This window comes from Ranitomeya imitator, chromosome 1 (assembly GCF_032444005.1).
Source record: "Ranitomeya imitator isolate aRanImi1 chromosome 1, aRanImi1.pri, whole genome shotgun sequence".
NCBI lineage: Eukaryota > Metazoa > Chordata > Amphibia > Anura > Dendrobatidae > Ranitomeya > Ranitomeya imitator.
Genome location: NC_091282.1, coordinates 85,344,211 through 85,365,477, shown reverse-complemented (window position 1 = coordinate 85,365,477; position 21,267 = coordinate 85,344,211).

Sequence of the window (21,267 nt, the reverse complement as noted above, 5' to 3'; positions counted from 1 at the left end):
GCGTCCGCCCTGCCTGAAACAATGCTCCTCGTTGTCTTACTTATTTTGACTGCGAGGGTGTGATTGATGGGCACGAGCAGTGCATATCTTCGCCTGTCTTCACTCCCCTCCTTCCGCCTTCTTCAGACTGTGCGGCCTCATGGCCGTGGCAGGCGATAAGGGATCAGCTGAGGCCGCCCAGTCTGAAGCAGGTGTAAGGACATGTGTGAGCGGCGAACATATTTACTGCACAAGGCCACGAATCCCAGCCACGCAGTGTGATTTTATGAAAAGGCACTGTGGGTCTGGGATTTATGGCCATTGTTAACCGCACCGGCCAACATGAAATTAGGTCATAAGACGGGCTGCGCTAACAGGGTATTGCCAAGGGATAACACAAGAGCGCAGACTACTGTACTGCAAATAACAATGCGCAGGAATCTGCGCCCAGCACCTAGGTGTAAATTTTGACACCTGTGCTGCGTCTTCTTAAAAAGACAAGTCACGCCTCCACTACTGTTTGACAGCATAATGGGATAAATAGTGTACGTGTTTTATTCAGCGTGTGCAAGGAGCAAAATTAAGAGAGCAACCTTTTACTTGGGCAGCATTAATGCTGCACAAGGTGTGGCTCTTGTACCTTGCAACACCTGAGGGGTGGTTAAAGGTTACCTTTGAAATTGGTTCAACTAGGCTTCGGCGTACACTCTGCTCCTCTCCTCGTCCTGCTGACCCTGGGCTCTAACACCGCTAGTTTTTGCCTGGAAATGCGAGCTGCACAGAGAAAAACACCAGCCAATGTGTTAGTGGGGTTCAGCACCGCCAGCTGTTCCCCTGCTGTGTAGCCGGCATCGTGTCCTGCAAACGCCACGCAGGCACATGAACTGAAATTGAAGGGAGCCTGCCCCCACCCCCAGGTGTTTCTATGTATAACAGCCACCTTGTACAGCAGTACTGCTGCATTTGTACAAGGTGGCTGACTTTTTCGCCTTGCCCACTGTTGTGAATTCTGTGGCAGAGTTCACTCCTGTGGTCACAAGTGGTACTTCGGCTGATTCTCTCTGGGAGCTTCCGTTTGTGGAGGAAAGTGGTACTGCAGCTTCTGAGTTTCCTCCCTCAGGTGATCTGGTGAGGTCGTTAGCTGCTTCTCTACTTAACTGCACCTGATGCTTTGATCCATGCTTCCTGTCTATGTTCCAGTGTTGGACTTGTGTTTCTCTGGATCATTCCTGTGGCCTGCTGCTCTGCATAGCTAAGTGCTTCTCTGCTATTTGTTGCTATTTTTTCTGTCCAGCTTGTCTATTTGTTTTGCTGGAAGCTCTGGGACGCAAAGGGTGTACCTCCGTGCCGTTAGTTCGGTACGGAGGGTCTTTTTGCCCCCTTTGCGTGGTTTTCTTTAGGGTTTTGTGTAGACCGCAAAGTTATCTTTCCTATCCTCGTTCTGTCTAGAATATCGGGCCTCACTTTGCTGAATCTATTTCATCCCTACGTTTGTCTTTTCATCTTACTCACAGTCATTATATGTGGGGGGCTGCCTTTTCCTTTGGGGTATTTCTCTGAGGCAAGGTAGGCTTATTTTTCTATCTTCAGGCTAGTTAGTTTCTCAGGCTGTGCCGAGTTGCATAGGGAGCGTTAGGCTCAATCCACAGCTGCCTCTAGTTGTGTTTGGAGAGGATCAGGAATTGCGGTCTACAGAGTTTCCACGTCTCAGAGCTCGTTCTATTATATTTGGGTTATTGTCAGATCACTGTATGTGCTCTGATCGCTATGTACATTGTGTTACTGAATTGCCTTTCATAACAGTACAGGAAGCCAAATGTACTAATGATTCTCAATAGAGGGAAAAAAGAAGTTCTGAGACCATTTTTTTTCCTTTGCACTGTGATTTGTCTTTTTTTTCCCCTAGACATTTGGGTGGTTCAGGACACAGGTGTTACAATGGACATTAAAGGTCTGTCTTCATGTGTAGATCAGCTCACGGCAAGAGTTCAAGATATTCAAAATTTTGTGGTTCAGAAATCTTTGTTAGAACCGAGAATTCCTATTCCAGATTTGTTTTTTGGAGATAGAACTAAATTTCTGAGTTTCAAGAATAATTGTAAACTGTTTCTGGCTTTGAAACCTCGCTCCTCTGGTGACTCAGCGCAACAGGTTAGGATCGTCATTTCTTTTTTGCGTGGCGACCCTCAGGACTGGGCATTTTCTCTTGCATCAGGAGATCCTGCATTGAGTGATATCGATGCGTTTTTCCTGGCGCTTGGATTGCTGTACGATGAGCCTAATTCAGTAGATCAGGCAGAAAACAATTTACTGGCTCTTTGTCAGGCTCAGGATGAGATAGAGCTATATTGCCAGAAATTTAGAAAATGGTCCGTGCTCACTCAATGGAATGAATCTGCGCTTGCAGCCATTTTCAGAAAGGGTCTCTCTGAAGCCATTAAGGATGTCATGGTGGGATTTCCTATGCCCGCTGGTTTGAATGAGTCTATGTCTTTGGCCATTCAGATCGGTCGACGCTTGCGTGAGCGTAAATCTGTGTACCATTTGGCGGTATTACCTGAGATTAAACCTGAGCCTATGCAGTGCGATAGGACTATGACCAGAGTTGAACGGCAAGAACACAGACGTCTGAATGGGCTGTGTTTCTACTGTGGTGATTCCACTCATGCTATCTCTGATTGTGCTAAGCGCACTAAGCGGTTCGCTAGGTCTGCCGCCATTGGTACTGTACAGTCAAAATTTCTTCTGTCCGTTACCTTGATATGCTCCTTGTCGTCGTATTCTGTCATGGCGTTTGTGGATTCAGGCGCTGCCCTGAATTTGATGGACTTGGATTATGCTAAACGTTGTGGATTTTTATTGGAGCCCTTGCAGTGTCCTATTCCATTGAGAGGAATTGATGCTACACCTTTGGCCAAGAATAAGCCTCAATACTGGACCCAGCTGACCATGTGCATGGCTCCTGCACATCAGGAGGTTATTCGCTTTCTGGTGTTGCATAATCTGCATGATGTGGTCGTGTTGGGGTTGCCATGGCTACAAGCCCATAATCCAGTATTGGATTGGAATTCCATGTTGGTGTCCAGCTGGGGTTGTCAGGGGGTACATGGTGATGTTCCATTTCTGTCAATTTCGTCATCCACCCCTTCTGAGGCTCCAGAGTTCTTGTCTGATTACCAGGATGTATTTGATGAGCCCAAGTCCGATGCCCTGCCTCCGCATAGGGATTGTGATTGTGCTATCAATTTGATTCCTGGTAGTAAATTCCCAAAAGGTCGACTGTTTAATTTATCCGTGCCTGAGCACACCGCTATGCGCAGTTATGTGAAGGAATCCCTGGAGATGGGGCATATTCGCCCGTCATCGTCGCCATTAGGAGCAGGGTTCTTTTTTGTAGCCAAGAAGGATGGTTCGCTGAGACCGTGTATAGATTACCGCCTTCTTAATAAGATCACTGTTAAATTTCAGTACCCCTTGCCATTGTTATCTGATTTGTTTGCTCGGATTTAGGGGGCTAGTTGGTTCACTAAGATAGATCTTCGTGGTGCGTATAGTCTGGTGAGAATCAGGCAAGGCGATGAATGGAAAACTGCATTTAATACGCCCGAGGGTCATTTTGAGTATCTAGTGATGCCGTTCGGACTTGCCAATGCTCCATCAGTGTTTCAATCCTTTATGCATGACATCTTCCGTGAGTACTTGGATAAATTCCTGATTGTGTACTTGGATGACATTTTGATCTTCTTGGATGATTGGGAGTCTCATGTGAAGCAGGTCAGAACGTTTTTTCAGGTCCTGCGTGCTAATTCTTTGTTTGTGAAGGGATCAAAGTGTCTCTTTGGTGTGCAGAAGGTTTCATTTTTGGGGTTCATCTTTTCCCCTTCTACTATCGAGATGGATCCGGTTAAGGTCCAAGCCATCCATGATTGGACTCAGCCGACATCTCTGAAAAGTCTGCAAAAGTTCCTGGGCTTTGCTAATTTTTATCGTCGCTTCATCTGCAATTTTTCTAGTGTTGCCAAACCATTGACCGATTTGACCAAGAAGGGTGCTGATTTGGTCAATTGGTCTTCCGTTGCTGTGGAAGCTTTTCAAGAGTTGAAGCGTCGTTTTTCTTCTGCCCCTGTGTTCTGTCAACCAGATGTTTCTCTTCCGTTCCAGGTCGAGGTTGATGCTTCTGAGATTGGAGCAGGGGCTGTTTTGTCACAGAGAGGTTCTGGTTGCTCAGTGATGAAACCATGCGCTTTCTTTTCCAGGAAGTTTTCGCCTGCTGAGCGAAATTATGATGTGGGCAACCTAGAGTTGCTGGCCATGAAGTGGGCATTCGAGGAGTGGCGTCATTGGCTTGAAGGAGCTAAGCATCGCGTGGTGGTATTGACTGATCATAAGAACTTGACTTATCTCGAGTCTGCCAAGCGCTTGAATCCTAGACAAGCTCGTTGGTCGTTGTTTTTTGCCCATTTTGACTTTGTGATTTCGCACCTTCCGGGCTCTAAGAATGTGAAGGCGGATGCTCTGTCTAGGAGTTTTGTGCCCGACTCTCCGGGTTTATCTGAGCCGGCGGGTATCCTCAAGGAAGGAGTAATTGTGTCTGCCATCTCCCCTGATTTGCGGCGGGTGCTGCAAAAATTTCAGGCTAATAAACCTGATCGTTGCCCAGCGGAGAAACTGTTTGTCCCTGATAGGTGGACGAATAGAGTTATCTCTGAACTTCATTGTTCGGTGTTGGCTGGTCATCCTGGAATCTTTGGTACCAGAGAGTTAGTGGCTAGATCCTTTTGGTGGCCCTCTCTGTCGCGGGATGTGCGTACATTTGTGCAGTCCTGTGGGATTTGTGCTCGGGCTAAGCCCTGCTGTTCTCGTGCCAGTGGGTTGCTTTTGCCCTTGCCGGTCCCGAAGAGGCCTTGGACACATATCTCTATGGATTTTATTTCTGACCTTCCCGTTTCTCAAAAGATGTCAGTCATTTGGGTGGTCTGTGATCGCTTTTCTAAGATGGTCCATCTGGTACCCTTGTCTAAATTGCCTTCCTCCTCTGATTTGGTGCCTTTGTTCTTCCAGCATGTGGTTTGTTTGCATGGCATTCCAGAGAATATTGTTTCTGACAGAGGTTCCCAGTTTGTTTCGAGGTTTTGGCGAGCCTTTTGTGGTAGGATGGGCATTGACTTGTCTTTTTCCTCGGCTTTCCATCCTCAGACTAATGGCCAGACCGAACGAACCAATCAGACCTTGGAAACATATCTGAGATGCTTTGTTTCTGCTGATCAGGATGACTGGGTGTCCTTTTTGCCTTTGGCTGAGTTCGCCCTTAATAATCGGGCCAGCTCGGCTACCTTGGTTTCGCCGTTTTTCTGCAATTCTAGGTTCCATCCTCGTTTCTCTTCAGGACAGGTTGAGTCTTCGGACTGTCCTGGTGTGGATACTGTGGTGGACAGGTTGCAGCAGATTTGGACTCAGGTAGTGGACAATTTGACCTTGTCCCAGGAGAAGGCTCAACTTTTCGCTAATCGCAGACGCCGTGTGGGTCCCCGACTTCGTGTTGGGGATCTGGTTTGGTTATCTTCTCGTCATATTCCTATGAAGGTTTCCTCTCCTAAGTTTAAACCTCGTTTTATTGGTCCGTATAGGATTTCTGAGGTTCTTAATCCTGTGTCTTTTCGTCTGACCCTTCCAGATTCTTTTTCCATACATAACGTATTCCATAGGTCATTGTTGCGGAGATACGTGACACCTATGGTTCCATCTGTTGAGCCTCCTGCCCTGGTTTTGGTGGAGGGGGAATTGGAGTATATTGTGGAGAAGATTTTGGATTCTCGTGTTTCAAGACGGAAACTCCAGTATCTGGTTAAATGGAAGGGTTATGCTCAGGAAGATAATTCCTGGGTTTTTGCCTCTGATGTCCATGCTCCCGATCTTGTTCGTGCCTTTCATGTGGCTCATCCTGGTCGGTCTGGGGGCTCTGGTGAGGGTTCGGTGACCCCTCCTCAAGGGGGGGTACTGTTGTGAATTCTGTGGCAGAGTTCACTCCTGTGGTCACAAGTGGTACTTCGGCTGATTCTCTCTGGGAGCTTCCGTTTGTGGAGGAAAGTGGTACTGCAGCTTCTGAGTTTCCTCCCTCAGGTGATCTGGTGAGGTCGTTAGCTGCTTCTCTACTTAACTCCACCTGATGCTTTGATCCATGCTTCCTGTCTATGTTCCAGTGTTGGACTTGTGTTTCTCTGGATCATTCCTGTGGCCTGCTGCTCTGCATAGCTAAGTGCTTCTCTGCTATTTGTTGCTATTTTTTCTGTCCAGCTTGTCTATTTGTTTTGCTGGAAGCTCTGGGACGCAAAGGTTGTACCTCCGTGCCGTTAGTTCGGTACGGAGGGTCTTTTTGCCCCCTCTGCGTGGTTTTCTTTAGGGTTTTGTGTAGACCGCAAAGTTATCTTTCCTATCCTCGTTCTGTCTAGAATATCGGGCCTCACTTTGCTGAATCTATTTCATCCCTACGTTTGTCTTTTCATCTTACTCACAGTCATTATATGTGGGGGGCTGCCTTTTCCTTTGGGGTATTTCTCTGAGGCAAGGTAGGCTTATTTTTCTATCTTCAGGCTAGTTAGTTTCTCAGGCTGTGCCGAGTTGCATAGGGAGCGTTAGGCGCAATCCACAGCTGCCTCTAGTTGTGTTTGGAGAGGATCAGGAATTGCGGTCTACAGAGTTTCCACGTCTCAGAGCTCGTTCTATTATATTTGGGTTATTGTCAGATCACTGTATGTGCTCTGATCGCTATGTACATTGTGTTACTGAATTGCCTTTCATAACAGCCCACGTTGAATTAAACACGTAAAATATGTGTCTCATTGAGACCATTCCACTGTCCCTGAGGTGTGACTTTCCTTTCTAATGATACGCAGCACCACCCTTGGTAGCGCTGCCCGTCTTTTGACATCATTGGTTAGCTGGCTGCGCCTGTGCGTCTGCCCTGCTCGAAACAACGCCCCTCGGTGTCTTATTTTTTTGGACAGTGAGGGTGTGATTGATGGGCATGTGCAGTGCATATGTTTGCCTGTGTTCACTCATCTCCTTCCACCTTCTTCAAACTGGGTGGCCTCATGGCCGCGGCATGCGATAAGGGATCAGATGAGGCCGCCCAGTCTGAAGCAGGTGTAAGGACATGTGTGAGCGGCAAACATATTTACTGCACAAGGCCACGAATCCCAGCCACGCAGTGTGATTTTTTGAAAACACACTGTGGGTCTGGGATTCATGTCCATCGCTAACCGCAACGGCCGACATGAAATGAGGTCAGAAGATAGGAAGCGCTCATAAGGCATGGCCAAGGGATAACAAGAGCGCAGACTCCTGTACAGCAAATAACAACGCTCAGGAAGCTGGGCCCATGCACCAAGGTGTTATTTTGGACACCTGTGCTGCTTTTCTTTAAAAAGAAAATTCACGCGGCGCCTCCAGTACTGTTTGACAGTATAATGGGCTAAATAGTGTACGTGTTTTATTCAGCGTGTGCAAGGAGCAAAATTAATAGAGCAACCTTTTACTTGTGCAGCATTAATGCTGCACAAGGTGTGGCTCTTGTACCTTGCAACACCTGAGGGTGGGTTAAAGGTTACCTTTGAAATTGGTTCAACTAGGCTTCGGCCTACACTCTGCTCCTCTCCTCCTCCTGCTGACCATGGGCTATAACACCGCCAGTTGTAGCCTGGAAGTGCTAGCTGCACAGAGAAAAACACCCGCAAATGTGTTAGTGGGGTTCAGCACCGCCAGCTGTTCCCCTGCTGTGTAGCCGGCATCGTGTCCAGCACAAGCCACGCTGGCACAACAGACCAAAAGCTGCCACCAGTGCAGGCCTCGGCCTACACTCTGCTCCTCTCCTCCTCCTGCTGACCCTGGGCTCAAACACCGCCAGTTTTTGCCCGGACATGCTAGCTGCACAGAGAAGAACACCAGCCAATGTGTTAGTGGGGTTCAGCACCGCCAGCTGTTCCCCTGCTGTGTAGCCGGCAACGTGACCTGCAAACGCCACGCAGGCACATGAACTGAAATTGAATGGAGCCTGCCCCCCACCCCCAGGTGTTTCTATGTATAACAGCGACCTTGTACAGCAGTAATGCTGCATTTGTACAAGGTGGCTGACTTTTTCTACTTGCCCACGTGGAACTCAACACGTACAAAATGTGTCTCATTGAGACCATTCCACTGTCCCTGAGGTGTGACTTTCCTTTCTAATGATACCCAGCACCCCCCTTGGTAGCGCTTCCCGTTTTCTGACATCATTGGTTGGCTGGCTGCGCCTGTGCGTCCGCCCTGCCTGAAACAATGCTCCTCGTTGTCTTACTTATTTTGACTGCGAGGGTGTGATTGATGGGCACGAGCAGTGCATATCTTCGCCTGTCTTCACTCCCCTCCTTCCGCCTTCTTCAGACTGTGCGGCCTCATGGCCGTGGCAGGCGATAAGGGATCAGCTGAGGCCGCCCAGTCTGAAGCAGGTGTAAGGACATGTGTGAGCGGCGAACATATTTACTGCACAAGGCCACGAATCCCAGCCACGCAGTGTGATTTTATGAAAAGGCACTGTGGGTCTGGGATTTATGGCCATCGTTAACCGCACCGGCCAACATGAAATTAGGTCATAAGACGGGCTGCGCTAACAGGGTATTGCCAAGGGATAACACAAGAGCGCAGACTACTGTACTGCAAATAACAATGCGCAGGAATCTGCGCCCAGCACCTAGGTGTAAATTTTGACACCTGTGCTGCGTCTTCTTAAAAAGACAAGTCACGCCTCCACTACTGTTTGACAGCATAATGGGATAAATAGTGTACGTGTTTTATTCAGCGTGTGCAAGGAGCAAAATTAAGAGAGCAACCTTTTACTTGGGCAGCATTAATGCTGCACAAGGTGTGGCTCTTGTACCTTGCAACACCTGAGGGGTGGTTAAAGGTTACCTTTGAAATTGGTTCAACTAGGCTTCGGCATACACTCTGCTCCTCTCCTCGTCCTGCTGACCCTGGGCTCTAACACCGCTAGTTTTTGCCTGGAAATGCGAGCTGCACAGAGAAAAACACCAGCCAATGTGTTAGTGGGGTTCAGCACCGCCAGCTGTTCCCCTGCTGTGTAGCCGGCATCGTGTCCAGCACAAGCCACGCTGGCACAACAGACCAAAAGCAATCACCAGTGCAGGCTTCGGCCTACACTCTGCTCCTCTCCTCCTCCTGCTGACCCTGGGCTCTAACACCGCTAGTTTTTGCCTGGAAGTGCTAGCTGCACAGAGAAAAACACCAGCCAATGTGTTAGTGGGGTTCAGCACCGCCAGCTGTTCCCCTGCTGTGTAGCCGGCAACGTGACCTGCAAACGCCACGCAGGCACATGAACTGAAATTGAAGGGAGCCTGCCTCCCACCCCCAGGTGTTTCTATGTATAACAGCCACCTTGTACAGCAGTACTGCTGCATTTGTACAAGGTGGCTGACTTTTTCTACTTGCCCACGTGGAACTCAACACGTACAAAATGTGTCTCATTGAGACCATTCCACTCTCCCTGAGGTGTGACTTTCCTTTCTAATGATATGCAGCACCCCCCTTTGGTAGCGCTTCGCGTCTTTTGACATAATTGGTCAGCTGGCTGCGCCTGTGCGTCCGCCCTGCTTGAAACAACGCCCCTCGGTTTCTTATTTATTTTGTCAGCGAGGGTGTGGTTTATGGGCACGAGCAGTGCATATGTTCGCCTGTCGTCACTTATCTCCTTCCGCCTTCTTCAGACTGTGCAGCCTCATGGCCGCGGCATGCGAGAAGGGATCAGCAGAGGCCGCCCAGTCTGAAGCAGGTGTAAGGACGTGTGTGAGCGGCGAAAATATTTACTGCTCAAGGCCACGAATCCCAGCACCGCAGTGTGACTTTATGAAAAGGCACTGTGGGTCTGGGATTATGGCCATCGTTAACCGCACCGGCCAACATGAAATGAGGTCATAAGACGGGCAGCGCTAACAGGGCATTGACAAGGGATAACACAAGAGCGCAGACTCCTGTACAGCAAATAACAACGCTCAGGAAGCTGCGCCAAGCACTAAGGCGTTATTTGGGACACCTGTGCTGCGTCTCCTTAAAAAGACAAGTCACGCCTCCACTACAGTTTGACTGTAGAATGGGCTAAATTGTGTACGTCTTTCATTCAGCGTGTGCAAGTAGACAAATTAATAGAGCAACCTTTGACTTCTGCAGCATAAATACTGCAGAAGGTGTGTCTCTTGTACTTTGTAACACCTGAGGGGGGGTTAAAGGTTTCCTTTGAAATTGGTTCAACTGGGCTTTGGCCTACACTCTGCTCCTCTCCTCCTCCTGCTGCCCCTGGGCTCTAACACCGTTAGTTTTTGCCCGGAAGTGCTAGCTGCACAGAGAAAAACACCCGCCATTGTGTCAGTGGGGTTCAGCAACGCCAGCTGTTCCCCCACTGTGTAGCCGGCAAAGTGTCCTGCAAATGCAACGCAGACACAAAGCTGCCTCCAGTGCAGGCTTCGGCCTACACTCTGCTCCCCCTGCTTACCCTTTGCTCCAACACCACTAGTTGGGGCTCTAGGAAGACAATCTTTAATAGGCAACGCATCCGGGTTCCAGCACCGCCAGCTGGTTCCCGGCAGTGTTTTTGTCACGGGTACTCCCTCGTGCCCAGCCTGGTTCCAGCACCGTCAGCTGTTTCCGGGAACTGTCAAACTCACTGAGACACCTATTCGTTGCCCCGTCGTGTTGCGGTCGAGTTAGCCAACTCCAGGGTGCCTCCAGTTTAGGAGCTTCCTATGTGGGCTGCATGAATTGGTAGTCAAGGCTGGTTCTGTAGTGCCAGTAGGCCAAGCTCCCCCTGTAGGACTGTTGGGGTTCCGTAACTGCGGCTGCCTCGCGGCCCAGCTGTTCTCCCCTCTCCTGTGGACCTTGTGGTCCACCACCTGGTTCCAGCACTGTCAGCTGGTTCCGGGCCGAGCCTTTGGCTTAGGTGCCTCCTCCTGGGTATCTGAGTTCCGCCAACGCCAGGCGGTCCTTGGTAGTGCTTTTAAGCGCGGGCACCTACAGCTTAGTAACCGGGTTCCAGCACCGTCAACTGGTCCTCGGTCGTGCCATTGGCTCTTGCACACTGCGGCCACGCATCCGGGTTCCAGCACCGCCAGCTGGTTCTCGGCAGTGTTTTTGTCACGGGTACTCCCTCGTGCCCAGCCTGGTTCCAGCACCATCAGCTGTTTCCGGGTACTGTCAAACTCACTGAGACACCTATGTGTTGCCCCGTCGTGTTGCGGTCGAGTTAGCCAACTCCAGGGTGCCTCCAGGTTAGGAGCTTCCTATGTGGGCTGCATGAATTGGTAGTCAAGGCTGGTTCTGTAGTGCCAGTAGGCCAAGCTCCCCCTGTAGGACTGTTGGGGTTCGGTAACTGCGGCTGCCTCGCGGCCTAGCTGTTCTCCCCTCTCCTGTGGACCTTCGGGTCCACCACCTGGTTCCAGCACCGTCAGCTGGTTCCGGGCCGAGCCTTTGGCTTAGGTGCCTCCTCCTGGGTATCCGAGTTCCGCCAACGCCAGCGCCTTGGTAGTGCTTTTAAGCGCGGGCACCTACAGCTTAGTAACCGGGTTCCAGCACCGTCAGCTGGTCCTCGGTCGTGCCATTGGCTCTTGCACACTGGGGCCACGCATCCGGGTTCCAGCACCGCCAGCTGGTTCTCGGCAGTGTTTTTGTCACGGGTTCTCCCTCGTGCCCAGCCTGGTTCCAGCACTGTCAGCTGTTTCCGGGTACTGTCAAACTCACTGAGACACCTATGCGTTGCCGCGTCGTGTTGCGGTCGAGTTAGCCAACTCCAGAGTGCCTCCAGTTTAGGAGCTTCCTATGTGGGCTCCCCATCCTGGTTCCAGTACCGTCAGCTGGTTCCGGGCAGAGCCTTTGGCTTAGGTGCCTCCTTCTGGGTATCCAAGTTCCACCAACGTCAGGTGGTCCTTGGTAGTGCTTTTTAGCACGGTTACCTCCTGCTTAGTAACCGGGTTCCAGTAATGTCAGCTGGTCCTCGGTAGTTCCATTGGCTCTTGGACCTTCGGCTATCCATCCGGGTTCCAGTACCGTCAGCTGGTTCTCGGCAGTGTCTTTTGCTCTTGTACCTTCTGCTCCCCATCCTGGTTCCAGTAACGTCAGCTGGTTCCGGGCAGAGCCTTTGGCTTAGGTGCCTCCTTCTGGGTATCCGAGTTCCGCCAACTTCAGGCGGTCCTTGGTAGTGCTTTTTAGCACGGGTACCTCCTGCTTAGTAACCGGGTTCCAGTAACGTCAGCTGGTCCTCGGTAGTTCCATAGGCTCTTGAACCTTCGGGTAGCCATCCGAGTTCCAGTTCCATCAGCTGGTTCTTGGCATTTTCTCAGCCTTCTTGTACCTTCTGCTACATTTCCAAGTTGAAGACCCTAAAGTCGACGACCCGGAAGACCACCCCGATGACGACGACGACGGCGTAGACGACGACCCTGGAGACGACGACCCTGGAGACGACGACATGGAAGACCGAGAAGCAGAAGAACAAGAGGCTGCAGAACAAAGAGCAGAAGAACATTAAGCATAACACTTAATATCAGAGCAAAAGATATTATCTAAATTATATGCAGAAGAAGACTAAGCAGTGTATGGGGGTGAGTCCGTTCCTCCTCGTGGTGCCCCTGGATAAAGCCTGATGCTGCAGGCCAAACTGAACGCGGACAAATGTAACTTTTGTGACTGGCAGAACGGAAGGTGTAATCTTCCAACTTTTATAGATAACAATACGGGAATGCCTGTCACAAATGAGAATATGATGAGGAAGTAGAATAGGAAGAATAATAATAGTTGAAGAAAATGAATATATAGAATAGGAAGAATAATAATAGTTGAATAAAATGAATATGAAGAATGTAATAAAAAAAAAATAGGTAGAAGATGAAGAAGAAGATGAATAAGGTGAAGAAAGTTGATGTCAAAGATGCTGATGATGATGAAGATGAAAGTGTGGGAAAAGTAAAAAAAAAAAAGGGGAAGGGCGTGGAATAGTGAAACATCAAGATCTGACAAAATAAAAAAAATATTACATAGTCAATATCTTTGTCACTACGAACGTCTTTAAAAAAAAAAAAAAAGGCTATTCTATTTGATTGCGCTAAACCTCTATGACTTTAATGTCTCCGCCACATCCACAAATACATCCTGCATTATTCTTTGTTGTTTTCCTTCATGTAGAATGAACCTACAAGGAAAGAAAGGGTTTATTTTAATTCCGATATTTTGGTCCCATTGACTTGCATTGGGATCGGGTATCGGTATCGGCGATATCCGATATTTTTTGAATATCGGCCGATCCAATCCGATACAGATACTTTCCGATATCGGAAGGTATCGCTCAACACTAATTAACACATGTGGAATTATATAATTAATAAAAAAGTGTGAAACAACTGAAAATATGTTTTATATTCTAGGTTCTTCAAAGTAGCCACCTTTTGCTTTGATGTCTGCTTTATCTACTATATAATTGTCTAAGGGTCACTTCCGTCTGTCTGTCTGTCTTTCTCTCTGTCTGTCACGGATATTCATTGGTCGCGGCCTCTGTCTGTCATGGAAATCCAAGTTGCTGATTGGTCGCGGCAAAACAGCCACAACCAATCAGCGCTGGGCACAGTACAGAAGAAAATGGCCACTCCTTACTCCCTGCAGTCAGTGCCCGGCGCCCGCATACTCCCCTCCGGTCACCGCTCACAGAATTAATGCCGGCAGTAACGGACCGCTTTATGCCGCAGGTAACGCACTCCGTTACCACCGCTATTAACCCTGTGTGTCCCCAACCTTTTACTATTGATGCTGTCTATGCGGCATCAATAGTAAAAAAAAGTAATGTAAAAAATAATAAAAAAACAAAAAACCTGCTATACTCACCCTACGTTGTCTGCTGAGCCGCTCGCGCCTGTCGCCATCTTCCATTCCCAGTGATGCATTGCTACATTACCCAGAAGACTAAGCGGTCTCGCGAGACCGCTAAGTCATATGGGTAATTTCGCAATGCATCCTGGGAACGGAAGATGGCGGCAGCCATGCACGTATCGCCGGAGCTTCGGTGGATCCCAGGGGGTGAGTATTTAACTATTTTTTATTTTAATTATTTTTTAACAGGGATATGGTGGCCACACTGCTGTATACTACGTGGGCTGTGTTACATACCGCGTGGCTCTGTGCTGTATACTACATAGGCAGTGTTATATACTATGTTGGCTGTGTGATATACTCCATGGGCTGTGCTATATACTGCATGGGCTGTGCTATATATTACGTGTCCACTGTTATAAACTGTGCGGGCAGTGTTATATACTACGTGGCTAGGCAATATACTACGTGGCTCTGTGCTGTATACTACGTGGTTGGGCAATATACTACGTGACTGGGCAATATACTACGTGACTGGGCAATATACTATGTAGCTGGGCAATATACTATGTGGCTTGGCAATATGCTACGTGTCTGTGCTGTGTACTACGTCGCTGTGCACTATACTACGTGACTGGGCAATATACTACGTGACTGGGCAATATACTACGTGGCTGGGCAATATACTACGTGGCTGGGCAATATACTACGTGACTGGGCAATATACTACGTGACTGGGCAATATACTACGTGACTGGGCAATATACTACGTAGCTGGGCAATATACTACGTGGCTGGGCAATATACTATGTGACTGGGCAATATACTACATGGGCTGTGCAATATACTACGTGGACATGCATATTCTAGAATACCCGATGCGTCAGAATCGGGCCACTATCTAGTATAAGTATATAATTCCACATGTGTTAATTCATAGTTTTGATGCCTTCAGTGTGAATTTACAATTTTCATAGTCATGAAAATACAGAAAAATCTATAAATGAGAAGGTGTGTCCAAACTTTTGCTCTGTACCGTTTATATATATATATATTTATACCGTGAGGAAAATGAGTATTTGATACACTGCCGATTTTTCAAGTTTCCACTTCCACACCTACAAAGAATGGAGAAGTCTGTAATTTTTCTGATTGGTACACTTCACCTGTGAGAGACAGAATCTAAAAAAATTCCAGAAAATCACATTGTATGATTTTTACATAATTAAATTGCTTTTTATTGCTTGAAATAAGTATTTGATCACCTTTGAACCATCAAGAATTCTGTCTCTCACAGACCTGTTAGCTTTTCTTTAAGAAGCCCTGCTCCTCTGTACTTATTACCTGTATTAATTGCACCTGCTTGAACTCATTACTAGAGATGAGCGAATATGTTTGGAAAACGATCGGCAAACATAAATTCAGCACAAATATGCTACATTCAGATTCATGATCCGTAACACGAGCATTTTTCTTAAAATCGGAAAAAGTCAGCAACATTCAGTAAAAGTGCAGAAAAATAATTGCGTTGCCACTAAAGTTTTTGAAAGTAGATGATAGATAGAATAAAAGCCGCCAATTCATATTCCGTGTACAGTAAAATCACAGCTTGACAGGTTAGAATAGAATAGATATATACACATAGAATACATAGATATATAGATGTCAGTGACACACATATCTACTATATAATTGTCTAAAGGTCACTTCCATCTTTCTGTCTGTCTGTCTGTCCTTCTGTCATGGATATTCATTGGTCGCGGCCTCTGTCTGTCATGCAATCCAAGTCGCTGATTGGTCTCGCCAGCTGCCTGTCATGGCTGCCGCGACCAATCAGCGACATCCACAGTTCGATCAGTCCCTCCCTACTCCCCTGCAGTCAGTGCCTGGCGCCTGCTCCATACTCCCCGCAGTCAGTGCCCGGCGCCTGCTCCATACTCCCCGCAGTCAGTGCCTGGCGCCTGCTCCATACTCCCCACAGTCAGTGCCCGGCGCCCGCTCCATGCTCCCCGCAGTCAGTGCCCACTCCATACTCCCCGCAGTCAGTGCCCGCTCCATACTCCCCGCAGTCAGTGCCTGGCGCCCACTCCATACTCCCTGCAGTCAGCGCCCACTCCATATTCACCTCCAGTCACCGCTCACACAGGGTTAATGCCAGCCGTAACGGACCGTGTTATGCCGCGGGTAACTCACTCCATTGCCGCCGCTATTAACCCTGTGTGACCAAGTTTTTACTATTAATGCTGCCTATGCAGCATCAATAGTAAAAAGATCGATTGTTAAGAATAAAAAAAAAACCTGCTATTCTCACCTTCCGTAGTCCGATGATGTGCTCCCGCCAGCTTCTGGTCCCAGAGATGCCTTGCGAAATTACCCAGAAGATTTAGCATTCTCGCAAGACCGCTAAATGATCTGGGTAATTTCGCAATGCATCCTGGGAAAGCAAGATGGCGGCAACCGCGCGCATCACCAGAGGTTTGCTGGATCAATGCGGGATCCTGCCGGTTGAGTATATAACTATTTTTTATTTTAATTATTTTTTTTAACAGGGATATGGTGCCCACACTGCTAAATACTACATGGGCTGTGTTAGATACCGCGTGGCTGCTATATACTACCTGGCCAGTGTTAGATACTATGTGGGCTGTGTTCTATACTGCATGGGCTGTGCTATATATTACGTGGCCAGTGTTATATACTGCGTGGGCTGCGTTATATACTACGTGGCTGTGTTCTATACTGCGTACTATATACTACGTGGCCACTGTTAGATACAATGTGGGCTGTGCTATATACAGTATTACGTGCGCTGTGTTATATATTACGTGGCCAGTGTTACATACTACGTGGGCTGTGTTATAGACAGCGTGGCTGCTATATACTGTGTGGGCTGTGTTATATACTACATGGGCTGTGTTATTTACTGCGTGGCCTATATTACCACTTCGGGTATTCTACAATATGTATGTATGTATATAGCAGCCACATGGTATATACCACAGGTCACGTAGTACTCCTATATACTATGTGGCCTGTGCTATACTATGTGGCTGCTATATACATACATATTCTAGAATACTTGATGTGTTAGAATCGGGCCACCATCTAGTATGTATATACAGTCATGGCCAAAAGTATTCACACCCCTGCAATTCTGTCAGATAATACTCAGTTTCTTCCTGAAAATGATTGCAAACATGAATTATTTGGTATTATTATCTTCATTTAATTTGTCTTAAATGAAAAAAACACAAAAAGAATTGTCCTAAAGCCAAGTTGGATATAATTCCACACCAAACATAAGAAAGGGGGTGGACAAAGGTATTGGCACCCTTTGAAAAATCATGTGATGCTTCTCTAATTTGTGTAATTAACAGCACCTGTAACTTACCTGTGGCACCTAACAGGTGTTGGCAATAACTAAATCACACTTGCAGCCAGTTGACATGGATTAAAGTTGACTCAACCTCTGTCCTGTGTCCTTGTGTGTACCACATTGAGCATGGAGAAAAGAAAGAAGACCAAAGAACTGTCTGAGGACTTGAGAAACCAAATTGTGAGGAAGCATGAGCAATCTCAATGCTACAAGTCCATCTCCCAAGACCTGAATGTTCCTGTGTCTACCGTGCGCAGTGTCATCAAGAAGTGTAAAGCCCATGGCACTGTGGCTAACCTCCCTAGATGTGGACGGAAAATAAAAATTGACAAGAGATTTCAACGCAAGATTGTGCGGATGTTGGATAAAGAACCTAGACTAACATCTAAACAAGTTCAAGCTGCCCTGCAGTCCGAGGGTACAACAGTGTCAACCCGTACTATCCGTCAGCGTCTGAATGAAAAGGGACTGTATGGTAGGAGAACCAGGAAGACCCCACTTCTTACCCCGAGACATAAAAAAGCCAGGCTGGAGTTTGCCAAAACTTACCTTTTTGCTTAAAATGTTTTGGAAGAATGTTCTCTGGTCAGATGAGACAAAAGTAGAGCTTTTTGGGGAAAGGCATCAACATAGAGTTTACAGGAGAAAAAAAGAGGCATTCAAAGAAAAGAACACGGTCCCTACAGTCAAACATGGCAGAGGTTCCCTGATGTTTTGGGATTGATTTGCTGCCTCTGGCACTGGACTGCTTGACCGTGTGCATGGCATTAGGAAGTCTGAAGACTACCAACAAATGTTTCAGCATAATGCAGGGCCCATTGTAAGAAAGCAGGGTCTCCCTCAGAGGTCATGGGTCTTCCAGCAGGACAATGACCCAAAACACACTTCAAAAAGCACTAGAAAATGGTTTGAGAGAAAGCACTGGAGACTTCTAAGGTGGCCAGCAATGAGTCCAGACCTGAATCCCATAGAACACCTGTGGAGAGATCTAAAAATGGCAGTTTGGAGAAGGCACCCTTCAAATATCAGGGACCTGGAGCAGTTTGCCAAAGAAGAATGGTCTAAAATTCCAGCAGACCATTGTAAGAAACTCATTGATGGTTACCGGAAGCGGTTGGTCGCAGTTATTTTGGCGAAAGGTTGTGCAACCAAGTATTAGGCTGAGGGTGCCAATACTTTTGTCTGGCCCATTTTTGGAGTTTTGTGATGCTAGGTAAGAAAAATTGCTTTTTACCAGCATGATACTTGCGTGACACTCGTCTGACTTTTCGGGACCAACATCAGACCGATTTTATAAGTGCAGATGTGTATAAATATATTTATGTTGCATACAGCACCTTCATATTCAACAGTACTGTACAATAAGAGCTGAAAGGGTACTTACACAGACAATACTAGATATTATAATATATGTTTATATGTACAGCATACGTATAAATATATATATATATATATATATATATATATAAATGTGTGTGTGTACATCTACATATAGTAACAATTTTCCTTTCTTTTTTTTCACAAGCTAAAATTCAGCAAGTGCAGCCAATACTACTGCATGATAAATCATATCATTTTAAGCCTGGAATAGCCTGCAATTAATAATGGAGCATGAGAATAAAAATCTAGCCTTGCTTTTTCTCTTTGTAAAGTGTTTTATGGCTCTCCACCACTTCTATTTCATGTAGGTTTCAGCCTTTAGATTTATGTATCAACACCTCTGCACCAAATTTTGTAAATATTCAATGGGGGCTTGGTCCGGTAACATAAACATGTCGTCCTATTGAGGCGGTGAGGAAAAGCAGACACCCGTTTATTATGTGATATTCGGGAGGCTAAAGGGATGTTGATCTCCTGGTTGGAGGAATATCTTCTCTTGCAAGACAAATGAAATGTCATCGTGTTAAGGTGAATCATAATAAATGTTATGTCTTGGCCCGCACTGACAAATAAATCAAAGTTGTGTTGTGAGAAATATGGGTGACTTTTTTTCCAAGTAGGATTCAAGTAGCTGTATAAATTAAACAGTATGCGCTGACAGCCTAGAGGCACTAAGTAAACCACTTGTTAGATAATCTCCATAGTTACTTAAAATTGCTCCATTGTCTAGGACGAAAAGAATATTTTTAGTCTTGGCTTTTTTATGTGACAATGATGAACTTTCTACAGAATCATGTCAGATTTCTTTTTGTAGTTTTATGGTCCTAGTCTATATATAATACACTTATACATGTATAAGTATACATGTACTTATATATGTATATGACCACAGGCAACTTAAGACTTTCTAATGGGTTTTCTATGCCCTCCATATTTGCATAGATGTTCTCCAGATACTTATTTTATTATATTTTTTGTGAGTCTACGGGTGCTTCCAGGTGTAATACTGTTTGCATTCCTCAAACCTTAAAACAGGTTGCCTCTCCTAAATCAGATACATGACATGACATTCTTGGACTAATTCTTCTTTGTAGGGACCAATGAAGCTTGAAGACAAAAGTGAGAAAATAATTAAAACTGTTATGAACACAACAAGGTTGTAGCCTACAGAAGACGGTAGCTTAAAGAAAGAGTAGAGTTTCGGGAGAAATTCTTTTAGAATGGTTAGAAGAGGCCAGGACAGTGCAGTTGGCGAGCACGCCCATTGTGTATTTGGTGGGTAGAGCTGGAGCTGTTGTGAGGACAAGTAGAAGTCTTAAAAAATTATGGTCAATTCTGTAAATATCGAGTCTTTACAGAAAGTTAATGTATTTGTTCATGAAAGTTTAAAAACTTATGAAATGTTGATAACTGTATTTCAGTAACTATAGAATACTGAACGTCTGACTAAAAGATCTAAAAACAATGAAAACCAAAATTTGTGTCAGTCTCCAAAAGTTTGGGCCTCGACTAGATGTTGTTGCAGAGTAGATTTATTCAGCGAAGTTCCCACTTTACTGTTCAGTGACTGTCATTTTCTATTTATCAGTTGTCATTACCTTTTTAAGTTGTCATTAGTGTTGAGCATTCCAATACTGCAAATATCGGGTATCGGCCGATAACTGCTGTATCGGAATTCCGATACCGAGTTCCGATATTTTGTTGATATCGGAAATCAGAATTGGAAGTGTTCCCAGTCATCTTTGGCGTGTGCGGTGCGCATGGTCCCAGGGTCTGAAGGAGAGGAAACTCTCCTTCAGGCCCTGGGATCCATATTCATGCAAAAAATAAAGAATAAAAATAAAAAATATGGATATACTCACCCCGCTGAAGGACCCTGGCTCTCACTGCTGCAAGTGTCTGCCTCCGTTCCTAAGAATGCAGAGAGTGAAGGACCCTTGATGACGTCTCGGTCACGTGAGTGGTCAGGTGACCGGTCACCTGACCGCGACGTCATCGAAGGTCCATCACTCTCTGCATTCTTAGGAACGGAGGCAGGCGCTTGCAGCGGTGACAGCCAGGGTTCGTCGGAGGGGTGAGTATATCCATATTTTTTATTTTTATTCTTTATTTTTTACATGAATATGGATCCCAGGGCCTGAAGGAGAGTTTCCTCTCCTTCAGACCCTGGGAACCATCCAGGATAGCTTCCGATACTTGTGTCCCATTGACTTGCATTGGTATCGGGTATCGGCGATATCTGATATAGTTTCCTATCCGATACCGATACCTTCGAGTATCGGAAGGTATCGCTCAACACTAGTTGTCATTAATTATTTACCATTAATTTCTTGCTCCCCAAAGTAAGCTCATTGCCAGCTATTTATTTGTAGAATTTGTAGAAGTTCACGAACGCGAGAGTGTCAACATCAAAGTATCCATAGCATGCATTTTGCAAGTTACCATAGATGACCTAAAAAAGCATAAGAGTATACATTTGGTATTAACAATTGTATCAATATTTACCATTAAAGGGCTATTTCCATGATATCCATTAACGCATAACCATGGGATATGTCATAAATATATATTAGATGGTGATCACCAATGGGACACAGTAGCTTCCCGCTTTCAATGGAGAGGCAGTCTGAATTCTC